Raw genomic sequence first — 13,030 nt, 5'->3', positions numbered from 1 at the left:
AACACTTTAGTACAATCAAAGTGCACAGAAAGGGCTTTTAGGCAAAAAAGGAAAAATTGTTCTTTGAATCTCAGTATGAACAAATATTTACAAATTGCGCCATTACAACGACATAATACTTTTTATATACACATGGTATATGGCACATGATTAAGTCGACGGCGTTTCGATCCCACTTTTTGAATCAAAGGGATCATCATCAGGACATTTGAGTATGTGCCTAATAATTACAAGCCTCTAGAACCTAAAAGAAATGGGAAAGGGAGAGCTTTAGAGCTACAAACAGGACTTTTCGTGCGTGATATTTGAGTGCGCCATTGTGATTAAAAACGTCAAGGTCATGGCCGAGTGATGGACTGGTCATGATTGGGCAAGGTAGTACGGTCTCTACTTGTGCCTATAGGTGAATCAAGAGCGTGGGATAAAAAGGTAAGATCCCAGTGATCAGGGAACCACCGTGATTGTATCCTATCAAGTTGAGTCATAATTGCCGATTTCAGGAGCTAAGTGTTCCGTGAATGGTATAATGACGGGTCGTGCACGGCGGATTCCTAGTGGAAATGGGATCTTAAGTGAACGACGTTGTGGGAGGATAGCGGCGCAGTGACAGGAGGGGTTTAAAAACGAACAATTGGCTCACCAAACAATTAGTTGGAAAAGGGGTCAGGAAATAACAAGCGCCGCGATGGGAGCCAAACGATTTACGATACCTAAAAAAGGGGGGGAAAATAAACCATCAAGATTGTGTAGTTACACGGGAAGGCGGGCGTGAGGAGACTGGATCGGCGTGGGGAAACTTACCGGTTTAGTCGGTAGCAGGTGCCTCTCGGGGATACGAGTGGGAAGGCGTATGCGGGAGGCGGTAAACGCGCGTCCTGTTATGTGAGTCTGTCCGGATGTGATGGATAGCGAGGAGGGACTGTGAGGCTAAGGGTGGCCTAGGATTGCGGCGGCCATATTGGAAGGGTGCAATAAACCGAGATGGGTTAGTGAAAGTGAAAAGGTTGTGCTCGTGAGTGAAAACATGATGACCAAGGATCCATATTTTTACATTACGAATGCTGTCATACATTACTTTTTAGAAAAACACAACGCAGATTGATTAAGAGATTAAAAATGAGACAAGAATAAGAGACAGGGTCGAGGAGCAGACATTAATTGATTAGACTAGATTAGTCCAATCTTCCTGGAGGTTCAGTCCGGTGTTGAGACTGTCCATTCTCAGTATCCACTTTAATTCCTCTTTGTTGAGTAGTCTTGTTAGGTCACCTCCTCTGGGCGGAAGTCTGACCTGGTGTATCACTGTCCAACTTACATCATTCTCATTGTGCCCTTTCTCAATGAAATGTTCGACAAGTGGGGCATTTGCTGTCTTGCACCTAATCCGACTGCGGTGCTGTGAAATCCGTAGTTTTATTTTCTGCGTTGTCTGTCCCACATAGATCTTATTACAGGGACAGAAAATAGCGTAGATTACATTACAGCTGTTACAATTTGTAAAGGTGCCATGCTCATTCTTTACATTCTCAAAGACTAATTCATTACCCTCAATACAAAATGGACATACAACGCAGGAGCCACACTTATGATGACCCTTTACTGGGGGCAAATCCCAATGGTCAAGAAGGGTTACATTTGGGGATGTTATAGGTGGCATAGTGGCCGTCCCTCACTTTCACGCTCCTTTTATTATCCAATTGATATGTCTGACCAAGCTCCACTATATTCCCTCGAATACATTAAAAAGATTTGTGAGGGTCCCTCACTATTCACGGACTCAGACGGTACCACCCCTGCTACTGGTCCCGACCCAGCAGAAGATCTAGAAAAACTAAGAAAGAAACATGTCCGTCTAGAACTGATGATATTAATGTTAACCGATTATCTTAGGTCTAATACCATTCCTTAAGGGCTTCAAGTAAGGAATGTTCCAGGGCTCTTTACAGATAACCCCAAATATATCACTGGGTTCAGCCAGATTGGCACTACCTGTTCCCGCCACTGGCTAGTCCTCGGAATTGAAACAGCTACCGAGGAACTCAAGAAATTGGTTGAACTCATCAAAGACATAGAGAAACAAATTAATGACAACAACACTGTTATTGAGGCAAAGAAATTATTGGACAAAGTAGAAAAAACTGTACTAGAATTTCATCGTATTGAGCAGAACAAAAAATCAAATAAAGTAAAAAAAGATATTAAATCCTTTACAGCAGAACGGGCATACCCGTATCTCCACAAAGATTTTTACACTAATCGTAATTTCAACCAGACCCCGCAAAATCCTAGACCTTGGGGCCGTTTCAACAGGAGAAACACTGTTGTTGGCTTCACAGATTCTTCCGCCGAGTCTTCTGACAGCTCTGACCCTGGTGAGGGAGCCAGTACCTCAACTCATAACCCAAACCCCCACAATCAGAACCCACATTTTTTAGGCAGAGGCACCTCCGAACAAGGGCGGAGGGGCAGGGTGAAACGCCCAGCAAGATGGTACAACCCTCCAGGCGAGAGACAGACCCGCCAGAAATTCTACCAGTGGTAGCCAGTACTTCTAATATAACCATTCCCTTGTTTAATTTGTCTGATCATGTCCTTTCTAGTACAGAAATCTCTATCCTCAGTAAAGGATTATCCTTTGTTCCATCCACCTACCCTAACTTCCTGGATCTCCAATCTGAATTGCTTGTTTTTTTTAGAAAGATTAGACTTCGGGCTTTCTTTGATTTAAAACCACCCCAACCCAGGGTAGCTGCCACTCCCTTCAGACCCCCATCAACCTTCTCACCATCTGCCTATATGATCCCCAAGGAAATACTCACCTTTGAAAAGGTCATCCTGAAAGAGATCACAGAACTGGCCAAATCACATGTATTTATCCCATATAACATCTCCCTGAATGAAAAAGCAGCTATCTCATCCCTCCGTGCTAACCACCAACTTGTTATTAAACCAGCAGACAAGGGTGGAGGCATTGTCCTGCAGGACACGGATGATTACAAAACTGAAATCAAGCGCCAGATTTCCAATACAGATCATTATTGTCTATTACCTACCAATTCCACCAGAGAATTACAAAAACTAATCAGGCAAATCACTCAGGAGGCCTTTGACACTGGGTTTTTAAGTAAACACGAACTAGACTACCTTAACGTAACGAATCCAAGGATGCCTGTTATTTATACTCTACCCAAAATTCATAAAAACATCCAATGCCCTCCAGGCCGACCGATTGTATCTGGTTGCGGCTCCATATTGGAGCCTCTTGGCCACTATGTAAATTTCTTTCTGAAAGATTTTGTACCTGAGACATGCTGTTTTGTTTGGGACAGTATGTTTATGATTAACCTAATTGAGAACCACTCCTTTGACCCGTCTAGAGAGACTCTGTGTACTATGGACATAGAGTCTCTCTATACTAATATCCCCCAGCGAGAATCGCTACTGGTCATGGAAAACATACTAGATAAAAGAACACGTCCCCACACAGTGCCCACATTGTTCATAATCCAACTACTTGAAATCTGCCTAACCAGAAACTTTTTTGCTTTTGATTCCCAGTACTACCAGCAGGTGAGAGGGACTGCCATGGGAGCCATTTTTGCTCCGACCCTGGCAATCCTCTACATGGACTGTTTGGAGTGTGACACTATACTTGTCCCCAGTAACCCCTTCCATCTAGGCATCTTGAAATGGAAGCGTTATATAGACGACATTTTTTTGATCTGGGATGGACCTGTGGAGAACCTTAACTCCTTTCTCCACTGGCTTAACAACAATTGCAGCGGTCTCACTTTTACCCTATCCCACAGTAAAAATGCTATATCCTTTTTGGACCTAAGTATTAAACATAAGGATGGCCTTTTGTTCACCACCCTTTTTCGGAAACCCACAGAAAGGAATACCTTACTCAGCTACCAGAGTTGCCATCCAAGGGCTCTTAAAGACAGCCTACCTTATTCTCAGTTCCTGAGACTTAGGAGGAATTGCTTCCAGAAGGTGGATTACTTTATGGAGGCAAACACTCTGTCTGAGAAATTGAGGCAAAGGGGTTACCCGCACCGCCTTGTGAAAAATGCAATGAAAAGGGCATGGTACTGCCCCCGTGAGACATTGCTAGAATCCAAACCCAAAGCATCTAATGAGAAACTTGTATGTGTTACCACCTTTTCTCCTATTTCCAACAAAATCTGCAAAACCATTAAAAAAAACTGGCACATCATCAATGCCGGCATTTTGGATTTTGAAAGACCGATGTTTGCCTTCAAGAAAAATAAGAGTTTGAGGGACCATCTTGTCAGGGCCACTATGCCACCTGTAACATCCCCAAATGTAACCCTTCTTGACCATTGGGATTTGCCCCCAGTAAAGGGTCATCATAAGTGTGGCTCCTGCGTTGTATGTCCATTTTGTATTGAGGGTAATGAATTCGTCTTTGAGAATGTAAAGAATGAGCATGGCACCTTTACAAATTGTAACAGCTGTAATGTAATCTACGCTATTTTCTGTCCCTGTAATAAGATCTATGTGGGACAGACAACGCAGAAAATAAAACTACGGATTTCACAGCACCGCAGTCGGATTAGGTGCAAGACAGCAAATGCCCCACTTGTCGAACATTTCATTGAGAAAGGGCACAATGAGAATGATGTAAGTTGGACAGTGATACACCAGGTCAGACTTCCGCCCAGAGGAGGTGACCTAACAAGACTACTCAACAAAGAGGAATTAAAGTGGATACTGAGAACGGACAGTCTCAACACCGGACTGAACCTCCAGGAAGATTGGACTAATCTAGTCTAATCAATTAATGTCTGCTCCTCGACCCTGTCTCTTATTCTTGTCTCATTTTTAATCTCTTAATCAATCTGCGTTGTGTTTTTCTAAAAAGTAATGTATGACAGCATTCGTAATGTAAAAATATGGATCCTTGGTCATCATGTTTTCACTCACGAGCACAACCTTTTCACTTTCACTAACCCATCTCGGTTTATTGCACCCTTCCAATATGGCCGCCGCAATCCTAGGCCACCCTTAGCCTCACAGTCCCTCCTCGCTATCCATCACATCCGGACAGACTCATATAACAGGACGCGCGTTTACCGCCTCCCGCATACGCCTTCCCACTCGTATCCCCGAGAGGCACCTGCTACCGACTAAACCGGTAAGTTTCCCCACGCCGATCCAGTCTCCTCACGCCCGCCTTCCCGTGTAACTACACAATCTTGATGGTTTATTTTCCCCCCCTTTTTTAGGTATTGTAAATCGTTTGGCTCCCATCGCGGCGCTTGTTATTTCCTGACCCCTTTTCCAACTAATTGTTTGGTGAGCCAATTGTTCGTTTTTAAACCCCTCCTGTCACTGCGCCGCTATCCTCCCACAACGTCGTTCACTTAAGATCCCATTTCCACTAGGAATCCGCCGTGCACGACCCGTCATTATACCATTCACGGAACACTTAGCTCCTGAAATCGGCAATTATGACTCAACTTGATAGGATACAATCACGGTGGTTCCCTGATCACTGGGATCTTACCTTTTTATCCCACGCTCTTGATTCACCTATAGGCACAAGTATAGACCGTACTTCCTTGCCCAATCATGACCAGTCCATCACTCGGCCATGACCTTGACGTTTTTAATCACAATGGCGCACTCAAATATCACGCACGAAAAGTCCTGTTTGTAGCTCTAAAGCTCTCCCTTTCCCATTTCTTTTAGGTTCTAGAGGCTTGTAATTATTAGGCACATACTCAAATGTCCTGATGATGATCCCTTTGATTCAAAAAGTGGGATCGAAACGCCGTCGACTTAATCATGTGCCATATACCATGTGTATATAAAAAGTATTATGTCGTTGTAATGGCGCAATTTGTAAATATTTGTTCATACTGAGATTCAAAGAACAATTTTTCCTTTTTTGCCTAAAAGTCCTTTCTGTGCACTTTGATTGTACTAAAGTGTTTGGTGTGGTTGAATGTGGTACAGGCTTGTACCCCACGACGAGAGAGTGTTGAAGGATATTCTCCATTTACTCAGTTGAATTTATTAAATGTTTTTGACCACTGTCCGGCTGGACAAGTCATCCTAATACAGGTTCCATTGTGTCTGTATTTATTCTAATGACCTATTGAATATTGCATGGGACCACTGTTGTTCTTATAAAAAATATTAATTATCACTGGCTTAAAATATTTTGGCGTTTTCATTTATTCACATATGTACGCATTTATAAACACATATTGAAAGTCGTGGCCGGTACATTAAATTGCCACCTGTTCACTTCTAGTTGTTTTTCCACCTTGAGACACAGTGCATATTTGTTGATGTGTCTGCTTATTGCAATGGCTCTGTGGAAGGTGACAGCCAAAAACCGTAGGCTTTTTTTAATGCTGTAATTTTGGAAAAGAAAGGAACCGGATTCAGCAATAGCTGTGAGGTGCCACGTGTTGTTTATGAGCCAAATCAATTAACTGTAAAGGAAGAAGCTGACCTGGCTCGAAGAAAACAAACAGACTTACCATGGCATATGATTGCTTTAATAAACACATATTGAAAGCCGTTCCCTGTACATAAAATTGCCTCCTGTTCACTTCTATTTGTTTTCACACCTTGAGACACAGTGCATATTTGTTGATTTGTCTGCTTAGTGGACCGTGTATGTGACATCTGTACATTTTCTATGTGGTCTACAAATTACTACACTATACATCTAGTTACTATACTTTACTGGTTTAATCACCCATAAGTGTAGAGTGTATTAGTGGTTTTACTACATTACTTGTATGCTTAGAATATATTTCTTTGCTTATCTACAAAGTGTGTGTGAATGAATTCCAGGTGAACCATTGATTTGAGTCTATATCACCACATAACTAGGTGCCAGGTCTTTTGGATTGTGGTCTCTTTGTTTACCTCTCCTACACACTTCTAAATCACTGCCACCATCATCACTAGCCTCAGAGGCACCTTCAGGACTTCAACGCCATCTTGTGCTGGCTCCTCCCATGGTATAGTAGGACCTTCTTTTCTTCCAAGGCCAGGGTCAACCTTTTCTCCTCTGCAACCAAGGCCAGCCTTTTCTCTTCAAGGGAGCTGCAATCTCAAGGCCCTTTCGACTTATTGGTCCTTCAGCATCAATGGGTACAAACTGTGGGAGGGCGCACAGCTCCCTGGCCCTTGACAATGTCAGTGATGCTGCTTCTTGGAAGAACACACTTCCATGGCACTGGGTCTTTCTCAATGTCATCCTCATTTTCTTCCTTAAGTTGATCCTCATTCTCTTTTGAGGTGCACTGTATCAGGCAGACGTCCTCCATGTTCTGAGGACAATTTAGTAATCCTTCTCCTTGGACTGCTTGTACAGCTTCAGCTCTTGTTGCTTGCACATGGTTCTCAGCTCTCAATCAATCATGGAATTGTAAGCGCGCTACTCACGCATGAGGGTCTCAAGGCGCTGGAGGGTGGGGGGGTTGAGCTGCTCTGTTCAGCCGAAGAGCCAGGTCTTGAGAGTCTTCCTGAAGGTGTTCAGGGAGGGGGCGAGACCGATGTCTGCCGGTAGTTCCGATCAGGTCTTGGCTGCAATGTGAAAGAATGATCTTCCGCCTGCTCTGGCTCTGTGGATGTGGGGGGTTTAGCCAGTGCGAGGTTGGATGACCGCAGGTTTCGTTGCCTTGCTATGGGTCTCAATGTTACCCAGATCCACCTCCATGTTCCCAAAAACTTAAGGTGTAAAAATTGAGTGTAAGAATGAAGATGGCAAAAATCAAATATGACCCAATTAAAAACAAAAAGGCAATTAAAAATCCAAAAAGTCAATTGTTGCTGTCAATTTAGAGATGGACTTTTAATTTTCAACTTAAAACACGGCATGATTCTGCAAAACTCTTGAACCCTCTGCTGTCATCAATGAGAAATATTGGATTATTATTTGGGGTGGGCCACTGTGCACTTCAAGAAATAACCACACCCCTTATCAGGTTGAACCCTCCAAATCACTTAAATAACCTGAGCTCAAGCCCATGGTAGCTTTGGCACAGAGCAGAAAGGCTTCACTAAGGGCAATGTGTGAAATTGTAAAGTATTTATTCAGTACCCAAAAAGTAATAAAGGCAAAACACTAAACAATACAAATCCCAAACTGAATAAGAAAAATAAAAATACAGGAAAATGTAATCAACAGAAGGACACTAAAATGTCAAACATTCAATAAGGGGAAACGTAGATATGAATTTAAAAATGTTTAAGTGAATGTGCCAATGATAGGCAATGGTCCGCTAGAGGGGGACCTAGGCGTGATTTGAGGCAAACCGCGATGGAGCGAGGTTCGGATACACCAACCTTAATCATCCTTGTCAAAGATTTTACATTCTGACTTAGGGCCAGATGTACAAAGCTTCAGGTTTGCAATTACCTAACTGTGAATTCTAGTGATTCACTATTTGGTAATCATAAACAGGTACATACAAATGTGTGTTTTACACATTTAGCGATTCCCAGTGGGCCGCAAATAGACCTACCTCATTAATATTCACGAGGTAGGTCACAATTTGCGACCCATTAGGAATTACTAAAATCATAAGGATCTTGGCCTGCTGGGGTCAGCAGACCACGATGTCTGTGATTGCTTTTAAATAAAGCAATGTTTTTTTAATAATGCATCCCATTTTGATGCGTTTCAAAAAGAAAAATGAAAAAAGTTTTTACAACCATTTACAAAGAGGAAAGGGTCCCTTGGGAACTACTTCCTGTTTGCAAATTGGTTACCCCCTACTTGAAGTAGGAGGTAAATTGAGAATATTTTGCTATTGCATTTCAACCGCAAAACATTCACACATATCACTGCAAGTTGCTATTATGAAGGGAAGCCCTTCACAAACCCCGAATAACAAACCCGTTTTTACATTTCTGTAATAGGTTACAGAATCACAAAATAGGGCTTTGTACATTCAAAAAAACGTTTTCGCGGTCGCAAATGCGAATCGGGCCATCTGAGATTTAAAAAAATCTACGTACATCTGGCCCTTAGTCTTTTAAGTTCTCACCAACCACAGCAGTGCACATCAAAGGCCCCCAGCAGCTCAAGGCAGGCACTTAGAGACTCTCAGAGTATCAGACAGAGACCAGCAGTAAAAGTCCACTCCAAGTCTAATTGACACTAGCCAACTGGGCAGTCCAGGGAAAAAACCTCTTCAGCTTGTTGTTTGCTTATAGCCGCACATGAGGTCAGCCAACCGACCCTTGTAGCCCACTGCATTGTCCTGAGTACAAGAGGGCGCAGGTCCAGTCCTTCTGGGCTTCTCTCAGATTGCAGACAGCAGATCAAGTCCTCTTCTGATCTTCCGGCAGACCTAAAACTTGTTCTGAAAAAGGTGACGGGGTGCCGCATTTATATCTGGCACCAGCTAGTGCGTGGAGTGACTCCTGGTTTTCTCCCTTACCAATGGGGAAAAAGTACCCAAGACTAACTACTAACTTTTTCCGTATTTCATGTCTGCTTTACTGCAAACAGGCGCAAAATGCCATGTAGCAGGGCATTTTTAAGACGGTAAAAGTCTTCGACCACACTAAACATGGACTCTGAGGGCTGGGTATGCTTGGGGATTGTACTATCTTAATCCTAGTGTCAACCGACATATAACTCAAAAACGAGTTTGAAGTAGGCACTGCACTTACAACAAACCCAGACACAGATGTCTGCTAGGACAAAAGCAGGGTCCTTCAGTAACCATGCAGGGGATACACACATTTACATCCTGTTCTCTCCCTTTCAAGTGTGCTCCAAGTCTTACATGTTCCTCCACAGACCTATCAAGCAGGATTGGACAATGTAGTGTCACAGCATGCCCATTGACCCCACTCTGAAAATTCTGGAAAGCTAAGAGGAGTCATTTCTATCTACTCAGGTCAGCCTTTTGATTGCTGCTGGTAGGCATTTCACATCTCATTGGCACCTATTCTAGGTTGAGCACAAGTGGAGAGCTGACAGAGCTTTACTTTTCCTTAAAATGTATTAAAAATCAGACTTTAACATTGAATTGATAATCGTTTAATTAACTCTCTAGATAAGTCCCATTCCTGAGATACAGTATTAGTATGTTAATCAGTACTCTGGTTTTCTACATAGGACAACTAGGCCCACTACAGGGAAAACAACTGTTAGGGTTTTGTCACTATAGCTACCTGGTAACATTAATGTTCTACATGTCCCACTTTTAAATACCATGCACTCTACCTTGTGTGCTACAAAACTTACACGGGGTTAACTTACTAATATTTATTTATTTAACAGGTCGCCCTGCAGGTTTTACACTGCAACCGTCAGACTACAGTGGTAGACCGGAATCCATACTTTGACTGCTTAAGACGGCTGGCCATACAGACATGCACAGTTAGCAGTGCACATCACTCCGCCTCATCTTCTGTGACCTGACCCGCCCCTCTCCACATACACTGGCTTACTCAGAAGCTGAAAAATAAAAAAGGTAATAGAGCCAGTGGGGTGATGCTCCTCTGCCATTGTGGAGGAGCCGCCGCTGGTCTTTTTAGTCTGCTTCAGATGCAGTTTGCTCATTTATAGGTAATCCGTGATAAAATGCATCTCAGACAAGATTATCAGATGACTCAGTGTCACTAGGAACACAATACTTCAATATTGGGCTTTTCTTTTACAAATCATTATTTCCAGGTCTTTAGTTCAATTGGTGCAACAGATGTGAACCAGGATGATAATCCCCAGAATGCATTTCGTTGTTAAATAAAAACCCAGAACTGGAACATTGCATCCATTACCTCCAGTATGAGCCATAAACAATTGAGCTGTCTGTAGGAATATTTATTTGACTTTCCCACAACTACGCTACCATGGACACTTCCCTCCACAATCCCCTACGGATTTGGTTTTTGCAACTGCTGATACGAAGTCCCCAGAAGCCATCGGTCCTTTCCCAATTCCCAGGCCTTATCCCACACAGAAGTTCACACCATTCTTATATCCATTAGGTCCGGTTCAGCTTCTGAACCTTGTCGCCCTCACCTACTGGGCTTAGCTCCTGAGACCGTGATCCCCATCATCACTGACATCTGTGATCTTTCCGTAGCCAAGGCTACTGTCCCAGGAAATTAGAAAGATGCCCCGGTCACTCACCTCATTAGAAAATCATCGATTGACCCATAGGTTCGTGGAAGCTCTCATCCAATATCACTGCTTCCCACCCTTAGCAGAAAAAGCTTTCAGCTCTACTTATTTAGAAGAGAACAAATTACTAGATGTTCACAATCCAGGTTTAGTCACTCGCACAGTACTGAAACCAGGGGGCCTGGGTTCACCCTTGGAATTAAGCTGTTATTCTAGACTGTATGGTGATTATTGAATTTACCATGTAGCGTATGAGCTAATAGTATCGACAGCAACATGTGGAGCGCACTCAAGTTGCCCAGGTCGGGTCTGAAAGGGCGAGATTTTGATCGATACCTTATATCTATTGATCCAAACCTCGTTCTGGTCGACTGAACCTTTGTTGCCTGTCTGTGAGGAAAGAAAGTGCACCTATTTCCAAATTAGTTCACCCAATAAAGGACTCTGCTCCCAAAGATCACAAACAACTTCTAGCTTTCAAAAGTTTATTGTAAAGATATGATAAGCTGCAAATACAGGCATCTCAGAATGAGATTCACGAGATACACAGGTCCAATTACATACATGTGCTCTCGGAAAGCCCTCAAACGAGCAACGGAAATCACTAACACAAGTTCTAAGAATAATAAAGCTATCAGCATAGACGCATATCTCTCCTTCATTTAGGTTGGAGGAAAACGCACAGGTTAGGCTGTCCCTACCCTGCTCTAGATGGTATCCCTACTTAACCAAGTCCCAACCTAACAAAGGTGTCAGCAGTGAATGACCCCCAAGGGAAGTCACCCACTCTAAGTCTCTTGGTGAAAACCTATAGTTCTCCAGTCATGACCCCTCTCTGCCTACCCATCCGCTCTCTAAAGGGTCCTCAGGTATCTGCTCTAACTCCACCCAGGGGTGCTGTCCCTAATACAAAACAGTCAACAACATTTGAGACGCCCCTCTCGAGACGCCCCTCACGTGGTGTAGCTTCTGGGTTTTTCCATGATGCTTTGTATTGGGCCTCATACGTTAGAGTTGACCTTGCTTCTCAGACTCTTCTCCGGCCCGCTGATACCCCTCAAACATTCCAGAACCCTCCTCCATGTCTGGGCCGTCTACTGAACAGACCTCTATTCATTCATTTATAATTGGATCCCCCCTTTTCCTGTTGCAGACAGATATCTGCCGCCAAGAACCCAACTCTCATAGACTTTCAAAAAAGGCTTGCAACATTTCTCAGCCCAGACATGTACGTGTAAATCAACGTTAAAACATTTCAGGCCTACAATATTTCTCATAATGATTATAGCATTCAACTTCTTCTTTAATTAAAGCATGTTAATATTCTTATTCTATTATTTAGTAAACATCTCTATAAATCATGGCCCATTTAATGCGATGACCAAAACATTTAATACAATCTGTGTCGTGAAAAGAAACACCTTCCCTTTTAGCTCTGGCCCTGAGGCCTACCACATTCTGCGTTTAACCGCATACCATCTTATGTTTTAACAGCTACACGACATGGTTCAGAAATAATCACATCTACTAAAATCATATAATGTCACACATTTCTGTATTAGTTCCATTTCTACTTAAATCTCTACATTAGCTATACATTCAGAATATAATTGCAGATACTATTAGCACTCATGGCATTTCTCCTCATGATTTGTGCTTACTACAGATAAGTGTGATGTACTCATACATTTAAGTCAGTTTGCGCTCTCTCAGTTCCCCCCTTTGATGACCTCTCGGGGTCATCACTAACATTTAGACTGCAGTTATTGCTGGCATTCTCTGCGCTTCCAGAGCCCTCAGACTCCTGTACTGATTATCTTGTATGGCAGCCAATCTCTGCAGCTGTTCTCTTTGGGCCCTTTCTGACCTTCTTGCTCTGTACCATTTGAATACCCT

The sequence above is a fragment of the Lissotriton helveticus genome, chromosome 8, assembly GCF_964261635.1.
Source record: "Lissotriton helveticus chromosome 8, aLisHel1.1, whole genome shotgun sequence".
NCBI lineage: Eukaryota > Metazoa > Chordata > Amphibia > Caudata > Salamandridae > Lissotriton > Lissotriton helveticus.
This window is presented reverse-complemented; position numbering follows the sequence as displayed.